The sequence below is a fragment of the Rousettus aegyptiacus genome, unplaced genomic scaffold (genome assembly GCF_014176215.1).
Source record: "Rousettus aegyptiacus isolate mRouAeg1 unplaced genomic scaffold, mRouAeg1.p scaffold_m13_p_10, whole genome shotgun sequence".
Lineage (NCBI taxonomy): Eukaryota > Metazoa > Chordata > Mammalia > Chiroptera > Pteropodidae > Rousettus > Rousettus aegyptiacus.
In genome coordinates, this window is record NW_023416285.1 from 19326217 (window position 1) to 19342541 (window position 16325).

Here is a 16325-nt window from a genome sequence, read left to right on the forward strand (position 1 = left end):
GGTCAATTTCAACCTGAGGTATTCATAAAATTGAAATTGCAAAGCACTACAAGTTAAAGAGGTGCTCTCCAAATTTTCATATTAGCATATTGAACTTATTTTGTAAATGAATTTTTATTACATCTTTTGAAATGCTGAAATACATTTGAAAAGCCAAATTTGATATCATAAAGCATGTATACAGAACCAGAGATTCATAGAACTTTTTACACAATTATTTAAGTTAGAAAAGGTATTTCATTGTAATATCAATATTGCTTTCTGTTACAATACCGACTTTTCCATAATGTAATGCAAAATAAAACACTTATGCAAAAAAAGTAGATGAGTCAGCTTAAGTCAGCTTAGTTTTATATTACTAACGGTTTGTCGATGTCATAATTTTCTGCCTTGAAGGAACAATAGATTCATCCACATTGCCGCAATACGTTTTTAATAAAAAAATTAAATCAGAAATACTTTGAAATCATCTTGCTGACCAACTCACATGCTATTCTGAGAATAGCTATGTCAGGAGACAAACTCATTTAAGAATATGAGGTGCCATTTTACCAAGGGGAAAATGTAGAAGGCAAATGTGTGTGTGTGTGTGTGTGTGTGTGTGTGTGTACATACACATACACACACGTATACATACATACATACATACATACATATACATATATACACACACACACACGTATATAAAATCTGGAATGCTACAATTAAGAGAAAATATTTACATTTGAGTTTAAAAATAACTTTACCCATCATTTGTTTGCTTTTTTTATAGCCTCTTAAAGTGGTCTGTATGATTATGTTATACCTCGGAGGGCCTTCACATCTTCACCCAAAGAGAATTGGGGACTGTTATTAATCTTCTTTATCATGGGAAACTTGTTGGGATAGCACTTCACTGTAGAGAAGAAACTTTCTTCATAGAAATGTTTCAATTCTTAATCTATTAGAGAACCATACTAAATGGACATAAAATCTAAAACACCTAATTTTTTTGTCTGAATTAATATCCTTATCAAAATGTTTTCTAAAGATCATATATCCCCAAAGCTATTATAAACTTATTGTGAATATACTTTCTCACTATTTCTACACTCTGAGAGTTTTCCTTAAACTCGCAGGATAAATGAAGAAAATGAGTGATATAATGCCTTTAGAAACCTTTTTTTAAATTGTGTATTACAGGTATTAGTTATCTGTGTAAATCATGCATGGAAAACAATAAATTATGAAATGACCATTTTGGTGATAAATGTTAGAAATGCAACTCAACCTGATTTAAGAAAAAATAGCTATTGTTTCAAATATTAAAATTATGGGAAAGGCAAGGGAAAACTGGGTGTTGGGACTAAAACAACAGTATTTAAGTGTCTTAGTAACATCTTCCCAGCTTGCTTTTTCTACGCATTTGTAAATAAGGCCACGTTTATTGTAACTAGGTGTACATCTACTACCATAGAGTAGCAAGAATCTATTGGAGGGTGACATTTGACTTGGTGTAGATCAGAGACCATTAATTTTGGAATTAATCAATGGTCTGGCTATTCAGCGGGTTTCAGTACATATTTAACTCATCTTTAGTAGATCCTACAAATCACTGACTGCAAATAGCCTGAGCATGGAAGATGACAAATTCTACTTAGATCATAGTTGTAGATGAGAGCTAGGCGCATTTTATAGAAGAAAGAGAATGCTGGTCAGAGAGAACAACATAGAGGTTCTCTTCACCATCTAACATTGAAATTAGGTACTTAGGAGCAATGTCTTTTCCATTAGACTGTGAAATCTGGTTTATGGCTGAATGGCATCTTGGAAACATCAATATATACTAGAAGATCTGGCATATGTGTGTTTTTAATAAATAGAACTACATTATTAATAGAGTATTAAGATTATATAAGCTATTTCTGTAGCAATGACTTAAATTCTATTCAATATTGGGCACAATAGTTAAGCTATTTGTTTCTGAACTTCAGATAATGTAAATTATTTGATTTATGCTATATTTCAGTATTACTTTTGTTATAAATCATCCTAATGTAACTTAGCCTTCCTTACTTTTCAGGATATGAAGCAGTGATGAATGCATATTTCAGTTTAATTTAGTATTAGTAAAAGTAGTCTTTCTCAAACAACATTTATCTTTTTATTTTTTTAATAATATTAAAATAACAGTCATTATTTATACAATCTCCTTTTTTCATCCTGTAACCATTCGATAGACTTTGAAAACAGAATTACTTCCAAAAAGGATTTTGACTCCAAAATTATTTTAAGGCACATTAAAAAATGATGATTCTTAGCAATGGGAAAGCATCACCAATACATATGTGTGGTTAACATTTAATAATAATTAAATGTTCTCTAGAGCAGGTTACATTATGAAATGATTAAAAACTTTCACCAAGGAGTAGTTACATTTTTGCCTTGTTAGTTTCTCTTTATAATCCCAGAAGGATTAGCATTATATTTCTAAATAGCTTTGTAATTGCATCATACTTCTCTTCTAAGGCCTACATTACTTTAAAGGCTACAGATGTTATTTTGCTTTTATATCCTTGTCATTTTATTTCTCCATCAAGTGATGCATAGAGCAAGTCTGAATTCCATTATATATTAGGAAAACTTAAAGTACTCTCCATTTGTCCTTGCCTTTATCTTCTATCATTGACACTTTCTATCTAATTATTTAATACATTGTTTATTGAGACGTGCCATTAGATATTTTCATTAGATATTATATTAGGCTGTGAATAATTTACCTGCAGATATTTATCAGCCTTCTCCTCAGATGTGGAAACTAACAGATCCAAAGTATGAATTAACTTAGGTACTTTACGTAAGATCACACAACGAATATGACATCAAAACAATGTCTAGAAATTATCCATGCCACTAAATTTAACATGATATAAAACTATCATAATTATAATGATCCATTTTATGCAATACACTGCTCTAGGTGCTAAGGGTATGAGGATGAATATCGTCCAAGTCAGGCAGGTCAGTTTGCTTGGAAAACAGAGATGCAATATAGCATATAGAAAAATCACCTGAAAGTCTTTACACACATCTAAGTGACCAATTTAAACTCCATGAATTTTCTTTTACTGTATAAAACTATTCTGTTAAACATTTTAAAAAGTTCTATTTTCAATATGCTTATTTATATTATTTTGTGGAAAAGAGACGGCCTTTAATTGTTTGAAATATTTATTTTAGGTCTTCTCATTAGCTACTTTAAAATTTTAAATGAAATATATTTAGCCAGGCCATTTTAATTTTTACATTACTTTGAGTTTATTTGTCTGTTTTAATGTAATTGTTTTTCCTACATGCACACAAAAAAATGAGAGGAATCTCTGTTTGGAAACCACAGAGAAAATTATTTACTTGTTAAGCGATCTTTTATTTATAAATTTATTTATTTTGGAAAATATTGCTTGAGAACAGTCTGAAAAAAAAAAAAACACTGTCTTTTTACATGAGACTGATGGCAATGCTGGTCTAGACATAGCTTGTGAAGCAAAAATTTCTGGACAGGACTAGCCCTCCGTCATTACATAGAGCAAAATTATCCTTCCCCTGGCACTCTTGCAGGAGGCAGCTCTTAGAAAGTAAACTCTCTCTGCAGACTATTGAAAGGAAGTACACGGGTCTCATGAAAGAACCATGCAGCTGGTGCCATAGGAGGAAGATAGTCAGATCCTTTCTAATGGAAAAATGAAGTCAGACCAAGCTCGCCTCCTTTCTTTTACAAAATGTAATTATGTAAAGTACAAAGCTCCATTACAGACAATGTTTATAATTAGCACTATTTTCCCCTTAATTTTAAATAAAGCATGTTAGTTGCGAATGTCATGCCAACATATTTTCTACAGATGCTATAAACAATGAACAATCAGAAATCTATTTGGATTGCTATTGTGGTTATTATTTCAAATTGTGAAAACTCATAATAAAAATCAATGTAATGAACAAACATCATTATATGTTGATAAACATTATATTCTTTCAATTTCAGACAAAACCAATGAATATTAATCAGATCTTTGGCTCTAAAATGATGACATCAAATAGGATTTCCAATACCTATTAGGTTTCCCTCATAGTTCTGTTCTAAAAAGACCACTTTATTGTATTCATATCTGAAAAGTTTTCCAAATGATATTAACATATTTATAAAAAGGGGAATAAAATATTAGCTTCATAATGAGGTGGCTTGCCTTAAGGACCTGGCTTGCCCTCAAAACAAACAAATCTTTTATGGTGCCATTACATGAGGGTCTAAGCTTTCTTCTACTTTTGAATTTACATAAACTATGAATTATGAAATGTGATGATATAATTTGTTAGAGAAAGATGTAAATTATAATCATGTAAGTGGAGATTTACTTTTCATATTCTAAACAGTAGCAGACATTAGTTTTAGTTTGATTTTAGAAGCAGCTACTAAGTGTAGATAGCAGTATATCTCTGTTATCTAGACTTGGCTGTACAATTTATGGTATAATTATTATCTTTGCTCCTTGGTTTCTTATCTATGAAATAATAAGCACTCAACAGTCTCAACAATTGCTTCCTGCTACACCATTCCATCATCTGTGAAATCACATAGACATAAGTAACCTTACAAAGTTTGGCTATATCTATGTCTACATTAAAATTTCAATTCCTCAACTCCAAATATATCAAATTAATATTATTTGTTATGCTATTAATGACAGGGTTTACATATAGCTATGAGACTTGACTGTATAATTATAAAGAGGTTTAATTATAAAGCAGTTGCAATATTAGACAAGTTTTGAATATTTTTTAAATCACTGATATAAACTCTTTAATTTACATCTAAATCCTCCTTCATAAAAATAACTAAAATTATTCATTGGTTTATTTGGTTGAATCCAGCCAATTGAACACTATGAATTCAAAAAGTTCTTATTTGAAAATTGAATATAATTTACATATACTCAGCATCTAAGAATGCATCTCTGTGTATGGCTATAGCTTGAATTTATATAATTTATGAGTTACTAGTTTATAAGAAATCAACCCCTTAATATCATTTCTTTCAGTTCCTGTCTGCCTTTTTACTAGTTCACTGCTTATTAGCACCTTTACTAGTAAGTGAGCAGGGACAGGGGGAAGAGGTAAAAATCCGGTCAATCAGTGTTGCTTCTTATGTTAGCAGAACTGGTAAAGGTTTGAAACTATTATCCAAAATGAAGTCTTTAAACATCTATTATTTGCAACTATATCAAATTGCCCATGTCTTTTTTACTGTAGAGAATCGAGAGCTAACTGATTTATGATAGAACTTCAATGTGTTTATTTAGACGGAAGAAGTATAACACCATGAAGTTGGTTTTCAGCTGCCCACTTCATCAAAATTTTCATATAATAACTCCTATATATCAAACACCTACTATGTAGTATAGTTCACTATGTACTTTATATTGACAGTTTTAATTTATCTTAACTTTTTCATATCTTTCAGTATCCTCCATTTCTTGTAACTCTATGGTGTTTCTTAATCTTTTATTTACTAAAAATAACACAATGGGCTAAATTAGAGGATGCTGCTCCCTGCTGAGGATAGCTCTCAGCTGTCCTGCAAGCAAATGCTTGCACAATGGTTATAGAGGGTGATTCAGAGGAGAAGGACTTTATGCTTTCTTCTCGTCAGTATTTTCTTTATTCTACCCACCTATGACTTGTCTTCCTTTAAACCAAAAAAAAAAAAAAAAAATGCAAATTGCTTCTTAGAATTCTACCAACCTCTTCATTAGAGAAGCCTAGGAAGCACTAGCCCCTGGTTTGGAATCAGGATGAGTCTTTATTCCACCCCAGAGCTAAGGCTGGCCACATAATTTGCAGAGCCCAGAGTAGAAGGAAAACACCAGGAAAGTCAATATATTTTTTTCATAGCCCCGCTGCTCCAGCACTCTGTGGATGAACAATCACAGATCTCCATCTGTATATTAAGACACGTTTGGTAGCTGAATAGGAAATAGGAGAGAGACACTCACAGAGACACCTGCCAGCTATGTGGTGCTGTGGTACTGTCATCCCAAGGTAGGAGTGGTTGCCTTGCGCTGCCCTGAGGGCCTATGAGACATATATCTGACATGACAATCCCTGTCCCAGTCTCCCATCAGGGGCAGAGAGTGATGGTGGAGTACCACTCCCACTGTTGCAGCCTAGTTGCAGTCCTGGGGGAAGAGCAGCTAAAGTTGCAAAGCCAGTGTTGGGAGAAGGAGTTTGAGTGGGGCCCAGGGTGCCAGAAGGTCAGAAATGATGAACAGTTAAGAACCCGCCCTGAGGAGATTAGAGACAATAGGAAGCAGGGCCATGTGAAGCTCCAAAATCCTAGCGCAGATCTCATTGTACAATCAAACTTCACTTAACAAACCACAAATCAGAAGGCAAAATGATTAAGACTTTGAACTCGATAAAAACTAAACATTAAACCGCGAGATCCTTCTGAATGTGAGGCTTTGCATGACTGCACATAAATCTGGTCATTGAGAACACTAAGATGAAGAAAGTAATTATTTATTAACTCAAGACGACATATATAAGAGACAGAGTCAGAGTCTATGTTTTTGGCTTTTAAAACCCATATCTTTCTACCTTGCTACCCATATTATCAGACATAAAACTTAAAATGCTGCTTATTCTATCGGTATTCTTCGTTATCATATTTGTTTAATGTATGCTTTCTGCCAGAAGGGGCATGACTAGAAACACTTTATTTCTGTTAATAGAAAATATTAGTGAGAACTCTTTTGATTCCATCAACACCTTGCATTAGCTTAGGAAAAACAAAAGTGTTTCAGAGACAAAAGAGGCCTATTTCAGAAAACAAATGGGTCTCAATGGATTTTAGCTAGGTACTGAGAGCCAATGAATTTTCTCTCCCCCTCTGCCTTTTTCTGCATGACTGCTTTATCTTTTTTTTCTATCTAAATAAGTGTATCTGTTGCTTCCTTTTTCAAGTTACAGATAGAATTTGCTCAGTACACACTTCCTGCCTTTTAATATCACTGATCCAATCAACCAAGAAAGAACAGTCTACTATTTTTATTCCCAATTCTAAATCCCCAAGAAAGGGCCTGATTGGTGTATGTTAGGTCATAATCACCCCATCACTACCACTCAAGAGTACATATTCAGGAATATTAATATTTCCATGGATAACTTCACTGAAGTGGCCAATAACATATGTGTGAAAAGAACAGTTTCTAGAAATGAGAGACTGACAGGCAACTTGTAGGTTCTATAGATGGCAAGGCTCTGTGTCTTAAGATATTATTAGATTTATTATTAAATTATGTGGTGGCTTCATTCATTCCTCGAATTCAACTGGGTGGCAAATAGATTTTAGAAACATCACAATAAAATGACTCTCTCAGCTTTATATGAGTCTAGAGACTTTAACTAAGCTCCACATCAGACCCTATTCATACAAACAACAAAATTTCTGTCATTTCTCATTTGTGTTGTATTTGTGAACTGACAGATTTCTCATCCCTCTCGATGATATACTTTATTGAAAGAGTAAATATGCTGGAAGGTGAAATATAATGCAGATCATTCCATAGCTGTCAATGTCATTTTAGTTCCCGCTGGGATTTCCAGTTTGTCAGAAATTGCCGGAAGTCAAGAGAACTATTTAAACTATGTATATATCCCACAGTATATATCCTGCAGTGTCAAATGTTTTATGCTAAACATACCTCCCCCCAGAATGTTAGAACTGTCCAAGGAGAGCTACCTACAAGGAATTGTGCTTCTAGGCATATCTATATGAAAAACATGGCCTCTGTGAGCCTAAATTTCATCTGCTTATATAGAATTTCAGATTGCACAATTCTCTAGAACAGGTTTTTAGGTTTTGCGATAAAAGCTTGATGCTTTGTGATGGAATTTTGAAGTATAGTGCTAATGTTTTTGACAAAAAGGATGCGTATTCAGAGTTCTGTATCATACATTTATATTCTGGAGCCTCAAATGATTTTTAGTTACCTCTCCATCTATAAATTTTCCTGAAAGGCAAAGCTTTCATTCCTTCTGTGCAATATTTGTGTGCATGGTCTTGATTTTGAGCAATTCTTTCTTTCTTTAAAAAATGATTTAAAGCATCATAATTTGTAATTGATTTATTTATAATTCTTGATTAACTAAGTTATTACATACCTTTGAAAATGAGACAAAGTCTATCAGGCCAATAGAATGTACTGAGGCTTACCAAAAATTACTATTGCTGAAGAAATATCCAAAATTTCAGATCCAGTAGATGAAATTTTTCTAGATACTACACTCTTACTTCTACTTTACAATAGCTAAGCAGTCTTTTTTTTTTTTTTTTTTAAAGGAAAAATGTAAAATTCTGCATTGGATAAACAAATTTTAATAAATTTGTAGGTAAGCCATTTGCAAAGATACAGTGATTAAATGACCAAAAATAGAACTAATCTACGATTGGTTGTTGGATAGACTTGGGTTCAAATTCCAGTTCTTACACTTTCTAATTCTCTGCTGTTGCATAAGTTACTTGCTATCTGCATTTTTCCATCAGTGAGGTGGTAGAATGCTGATTATATCTGCCCTGTGTGAAGGTCAAGAGGGATTATCTGAGTTCTATTATTCCGTTTCTCTATACTGTTATGTACACAGGTTGTATGCAGGCACTTTTTTTTCCCTCATTTGTTGAGGTCCATGCAGAATTAATTATCAAATACTTTGAATATGTGTAAGTGCCCAAAGCTACAACCTGGAACACATCAACACCATCAGAACACAATGTGCAAGCATAGCAATGATTATTTTACTCTTTCTCTTAACATTATATATATATATATATATATATATATATATATATTACAGATAACAAGTAACTTATGCAACAGCAGAGAATCAGGAAGCATAAGAACTGGAATTTGAACCCAAGTATATCCAACGACAAATTGTAAATTGTTATTTTTTGGTCATTTAATCACTGTATCTTTGCAAATTGCTTTATATATATGCATATATGTGTGTATATATATATGTGTGTGTGTATGTGTGTGTGTGTGTGTCTGTGTCTGTGTGTGTGTGTGTGTGTGTGTGTGGAGAGAGAGAGAGAGAGAGAGAGAGGATATTTGAAGAATCTCTGAGATAAGCTCCTCAGAAGAGAACTATATGCATCAAGACACAGGGTTTTAATATATAGTTCTTATTAATTTATATACTACCAGTGATTTGTCACATATTGGGGTACACAGAATACTTTTATTGGGCATCATTTTAGACATCAACCAGACAATGCTCAGGTATTGGTTGTGATGAATGTCTGGTGAAACAGTCATAAAATTTTCAGGGTGAGAGTTACCAATAATCATTGTGAAATGAAGCTACTTGAATAACTAGTCTCTATATTTGTCTAAGTTCCATTATGTATTAATTTAAAACAAAATGGAAAGATAGTAGTGAAGAACAGTATCTTGGTTTAGAACTGCTGATCCTGAAATTTATTAGTTCTCAATCAGGGTCAATTAATGGTATTATTTAAAACATTTTGAGTCCTCATTATATGTCAAGCCTTGTCAAGTATTGTAGTCTGTACTGTACTTGTAATTTTTAATTTAATGTTCAAAAAATCTATGGCATGCATACAATTTTTTGGTTTGAAAATACACCTTACTTGGCAATAGAGGAAATAAGATTTGACTCTAGGTATGCCCAACATGAAAAATGCACTGTTTTCAGTATGATACATATAGTATTGCTTTAATATTAAAATTATTTTTTTAAATAGTTAATAAGTTGAAGATATTTTTATTCCCTCTTAAAAAGTCAGATTATTATCATTCTCGAATCCTGAAAAACAGTTTGTTGACCTTCCAATAAAAAGGTAAACTCTATTCATGTTATTCTTCTTCTCTCTCTGAGACTATAATAAAATGAATGTAAAATATATATAGGTTTAAAATAATAAACAAGAAGAGAACAGAGACAATCAGAAACCTGGAGATATTAACAACTTTAGTTTAGTAGGAAAGTAAACGAAAATTTTTTAGTAAAGGAACTAAAGAAGATTTCATCTCTATTAAAAACAATTCTATATATCTTTCCAACTGTGAAACCAAAACCTTGTATCTTTGATTTTTATCTTTATCTCACACCATAAATACAATATCTCATCACATTCTATTGTCTCTTAAATTTAAATAATCTCAAATTTCCATGTTTCTTTTCACTTTCTTCACTACCCTTACCCATGCCACCATCTTCTATTGCTTAGGTGATTGCAGTTACCTCCACACTGATTTCTAGGCTTCTCCACCACTGTTCTCCAGAGTGAGCCTGTTCACAACACAGCAATTTGAATAACCCTGTTAAAGTGTTGCTACATTCAATTTCTCTGCTAAAAACCCTCCAGTGAGTCCTAATTTTTTCAAAGTAAAACTCAGTGTATTTTTGCAGTAGCCTGCAAAGCCCATCAGAATATGATCTCTGATTATCTCCACTAGAGAATCTTCTGCTATGCTGTACCTCCCCAACAGTCTTTCAATCTTAACTATAATGCCTGTTCTGCTGGTTTGCCAAAACAATAAATACTAGTTTTTACTTACTCTTTCTTCCGTGCGAACATTTCTCCGTCCTTCACTGCCATTATCAATTTCTTAGTTCTTCACTAAACAAGCTACCCCATATTCTTTACTTTGTACTTCCCTTTCTTGTTTTACATTGCTCAATAGAACTTACAATACTTTAATAATTTTTATGTCCTATTTATTTATTTATTTATTTATTTATTTATTATTTTTTTTTTTTGCCTGCCTATCATTTCTACTTCTATAAGCCTCCAAGTTCCATAGGGGCAATAATTTTGTCTGATATATCTAATGCTCTGGCCCATCATAAAGCTAATGTTAGGTGTTCAGTAAATATTTCTTGACATAACAAGATAAGATATATATTAAAAAAACCCAGTAGTTGAAGATGTTTGCATAGCTGACAAAAATCTAAAGACTTCCAGATAATTTTTAAAAATTCTGTCCCAGGACACACTGTTTACACAGATGCACAGATACCAATGTAAAGAACGAAGGGTCCTAATAAAGCAGGTAAACATGACTCCACCAAGAAAACTAATAAAAAGTCCAGTGACTGACTTTAAATTAATGGGGGGATCTATAAACTGTCTGACAATAAGTTTAGAATAATCTTATTAAAGAAGTTTGGTGAACTACAAGAATACAGAGACAGAAAATTAATATTAGGAAAACAATGCAGGAACAAAATGAGAATTTCAACAAAGAAATAGAAACCATCAAAACAAACAATAAAACAGAAATCCTAGACTGAAGAATACAATTACCGAATTGAAGAATTCAATAGAGAGCTTCAGTAATAAACTTGACCAAGTAGAATAAAGAATTGGTGTACTATAATATAGGTCATTTGAAATTATCTAGTCAGAGAAGGAAAAAGAAAAAAGAAATGAAAAGGAATGAATAAAGCCTATGGGATTTATGGAAAACCATCAAGGGATAGAATATATCATAAGTAATCTGCAGAAAAAGGAAAAGAGAAATAGCTAGAAAGTATATTGAAAGAATAAGGGCTGAAAGCCTCCTAAACCCGGGGAGTAAAATGAACATTCAGATTTATGAGGCCCAAAGGATCTCAAATAGAATGAACCTGAAAAGGGCTTCATCAAGACACATTATAATTAAGTTATCAAAAGTCAAAAAGATAATTTGAAAAACAGCAAAAGTAGCATGTCACATACAAGGGATACCCCTTCCCCTCGACAAATTTATGGATGGAGTTCTCAACAAAATTTTCGGGCCAGAAGAGAGTAGAATGATATACTTAAAATATTGAAAGAAAGAAGAAGAAAAAACCCACCTAACAACCAGTAATACTGTACCCAGTAAATCTATGCTTCAGAAATAAAGGGGGAAAGAGATACTTTCCCGAAAAAACAGAAGCTGAAGGAATATATCTGGATCTACCTTACAAGAAATGCTGAAAGGAGATCTTCAGGGGGAAATAAAGGATGATAATTAACATTGTAAAATCATATGCATGTAGGTGTAAAACTCAGTGAGAATGATAAATATAAAGTCAATATCAGATTTTCTAGTGTTGTATTGGTGGTATATAATTCACTTACTACTGCAGTTTAAAAGTCAAACAAACATTGAAAATAACCATCACTACAATAATTTGTCATTGGATACGCAGCAAAAAACATGTAAATTTTAACATCAATAACCAAAAAATTTGAGGGGAGGAGTAAAATGTAAATTTAGGTATGCTTTCAAAGTATCAGCTTAAAATAGAGTACTATAAATACAAGCTATTCTGTCTAAGTCTTATGGTAACCGCAAAGGAAAAATCTGTAGTACACAAAAGATCATAATGAAAGAATCAAATCATACAGCCACATAAAATCATCAAATCACACATGAGAAAAATAAGAAACCAGGAACAATAGATCTATAAGACAGAAAACAATTAACAAAATGGCAACAGTAAGTCTTTACCTATCAATATTACTTTAAATATAAATGGATTAAATTATTCAATCAAAATACTTAGAGTGGCTGAGTGGATTAAAAAAAAAAAAATCCAATGAAATGCTGCCCGCAAGACACTCACAGTGGTTTTGAAATCCATATAAACTAAGATTAAAAAGATGGGAAAAGATATTTCAAGAAAAGGTAACCAAAAGAAAGCAGGACTATGTATACTTATAACAGACAAAACAGACTTTAAGCTAAAAATGATAAAAAAAAAAAAATACAGACTCCCCATTATAAGATAAATAAGTCATGGGGATGTGGTGTATAACATGATGACTTTAGTTAACAATACTTAATAATATCATATTGGTATTTGCAAGATGCTAAAAAGTAAATAGTAGAAGTTCTCATCATAAGGAAAAAAATTGTAACTGTGAGGTGACGGATGTTAACTAAACTTATTATGGTACATGGAAGTTTCAATCACTTTGAGATATGAATATTCATAACAGTATAATAGTTGGGAATGGAAACAGCTCAAATATCTGCCAAATGTGGTACAAAAAGGAACATATTACATATACACACAACAACATGGATAAATTTCAAAAAAAATATGCTGAGTAAAATAAGCTCATCAAAAGAGGACATGGTACATGATTTCCATGAAATCCTGCAATGGCCAAAATTAATCTGTCTGATAGAAATCAGAACAGTAGTTGTTTCTAGCAGACACAGTGATCTACAGGGAAAGGGCACCAGGAAAACTTTCTGAAGTTACAAAAATGTTCTATAATTTAACAGGGATATGTGTTAAACAAGTATATATATTTAATAAGACCCTTCAGACTATATAATTCAGCCCTGTACACTTCAATATAATTAAATTATACTTGAAAAAATAAGGTTTACTATGAAAAAAGTGGCCTATAAAAAGACTGTATTTCAGTAAATGTTAGTAAATAAAGAGGAAGTTATATGCAAAGTAATTTTAAATGAATTTCTAAAAACTATGCACATATATATAATCATATATATGAACATTCATTCAAAATAAGCTATAAAATACATTGAACGTCAATGTATTCCATCTTAGAAGTTTTTCAGTACTTTTTTTATGTGTGTGTGTGCCTATAGCACCTGGTCTTCCTGGGTGATCTCCCATCCAAGTACTAACCAGGTCTGACCCTGCTTAGCTTCTGAGAACAGACAAGATCCAGCACATTTAGGGTGGCATGGCTATAGATGGTTTTTCAGTACTTTGATGTTTTAATATTAGCTGTTGTTTTCTGCTTTTTGTAGGTCTTATTGCTACTTTTTATGGTGGTACACTGAATGCAAGTAGCAGACATATTGGTAGAATTTTTTTTATAATATTTTTCTCAACTTTGTAGTTACATATTTAGATATTATACAATGATTAGATATTATATATTAAAGTTGCTATTGTATTTTTAAAAATTAGAAAATAATGTGAATTGGTTTTGCATGTTGTGCAGGAAATAGTAAGTCAGTCAAATAATTGCTGCCTCTGATAAGTTTTATGTAAACCCCTGACAAATCTGTCTTTGTTGGTCGTCTATGCTATTAGCAATATTTTCTGAGTAACCGCAGCAAGCTCTCATGTGGCCCGATTTCTCTACACTACTCACCTTTTGTACTCAGCCTTCCATCAATTTGATATGTGTATTGGGTTCAGAATAATTTTACTTAATATTTGTTGGTACATAAATATGGTTGTTTTATATCAGAAAAAAGGAAGACATAAAATGCAAACTAATGAAAATATTAAAAAACTTTCCAATCTTCTTATTAAATATTAGGTAAAAATAACAATATAAAATATATTATTGAGTACTTAATCTGTGCACAAAATTATTTTATTCCCTTCATAAGTTATTATTTCTTCATATATTTTCAGCAAACGATTGAGGAAGAAACTAATATTATGCCCACTTGGGACTGAGGAGTCCAAAGAAGTAAAACAATAATCTCATGTTACAAAATTTAGCAAGTGACAAATTTAAAATCCAAGCTCATACTCTTTGACTCTAGGGACCATGGATCATTCATTTGCATGATATCATCTCCATAAAATGCTTATGTTTTTAAAATATTTAAAATATTTTAAAGTATTTAAAAGCATAATGTATGTTTCCCCCTAAAAAAATTATAGATAGATGCTTATATTGGTTTTAGCAGTAAAAACAAAGAAAATTAACTTGTAATCTAGGTAAGATATTAAATGACTCACAATTGAAGGAAGAAAAAAAAAAGAGCTGTGCCTTCCATCTACAAACCTGTCTTGGCATAGACTCTGGAACTCTGTTAACAGATATTGCTTAGCAGATCAAAAATAGCTATAGGGAGGCTTGGTAATATTTTATTTAAAAAAATTGAGAATAAGAAAATGTCTTGAAAGGATGGCATCTGTTAGATGTAGAGGAGACAAAAGACTGATATTGCAAAGCAAATGTTTGATTAAGCATATGCCAAAATACTTCAATGGCACTCCATTTTCAGAGGTCCAGCAAATATGAAAACTCACACCTCAGGAAAAAGCCATGATTCCAAATCAAGACAGGTAGATGCAGTTAACATTTCTGTTTTTCCACCATTATACCAAACTCTTCCTTGAAGGGGGGGAAGAGAGGGAGAGAGGGAGGGAGGGAGGGGAGGGAGGGAGGGAGGGGAGGGAGGGAGGGAGGGAGGGAGGGATGGGGGAGGGGAGGGGGAGGGATGGCTGGAGGGCGGAGTTGTGGTCTGTTATTGGCGGGTCGTGTCGTCTTTCTGTCTTTCTGTCTTCTTTTTCTTTCTTCTTTCTTTCTTTCTTTCTTTCTTTCTCTCTCTCTCTCTCTCTCTCTCTCTCTCTCTCTCTCTCTCACTTTTTCTCTCTCTCTCTCTCTCCATACACATACACACATACACCCTCTCTTTTTCTTTCCAGTCTTCTCATCTTTTCATCTTGGTAGCTTTCCAAAAATTATCTTTTATAAATTGATATGGTCTCTCTGGCCCATTGCATAAATGAAGTTTCTACTTTAACTATTCCTATGGCTGATTTTACATAACTTTTGGCTTATTAGAGCAAAGAAAAATAGGACAGGGATGAGACAAGATGAATAAAACGATGACTGTCATCATTTCTCACAGTGAAGTTCCACAAGCACCATGCAACTTATGAATAAATGTACCACATAAATTTACATAAATCTTTTGGCAAAATATAAAAATAAATATCTTTATGTATTTTACAAAAAATGAAATGTGATCACTTCCTGAATATCAGCAAGAAAGCTATTTTACTTTTCTTTAAACACAGGAAAACAGACTTGCCACTCTAAACCAAGTAATAAGAATATAGCCAGAAATTTTACTAGAAAAACAATCCCTATTTAAGTTTTAGAAGTGTCAGAGAGAGAGTATTTTATTTGATTTTGTCCCACCTCTGTCAGGCTAGGACTTCTAGCAGTTCTACAGTTGTGACATTTCCCTTATCTCCAAGTTATACGTAGACTTTTTTAAAGAGCGGAATGTGTTATATGGGTAATCATGGACACTGGTTGTGTTTTAATGTGGAACATGAGAAGGCCAACGTGTCTGGAGCTAAGGATGGTTAGAGGACAAATTCTTGTGATTACCTATCATAAAGTGGACCTACTGATTTATTTTCTCAGTAAAAGACCAAATGGGTACTCATGACAAAGAAGCAGCTATACTGGTCTGTTTTCAGGGAATGAAGCCTTTGGGACAGGACTTGCTGACCAATGTAGGTCAAAGATAATAAAGACTCAAAAGTATGGA

At 32.6% G+C, this 16325-nt stretch overlaps 1 pseudogene; it reads right to left on the reverse strand.

The window, feature by feature from the left end:
• Positions 1 to 13649: 13649 nt before the first annotated feature.
• LOC118609279 lies at positions 13650 to 13768 on the reverse strand (annotated as a pseudogene).
• Between the last annotated feature and the right edge of the window lie 2557 nt (positions 13769 to 16325).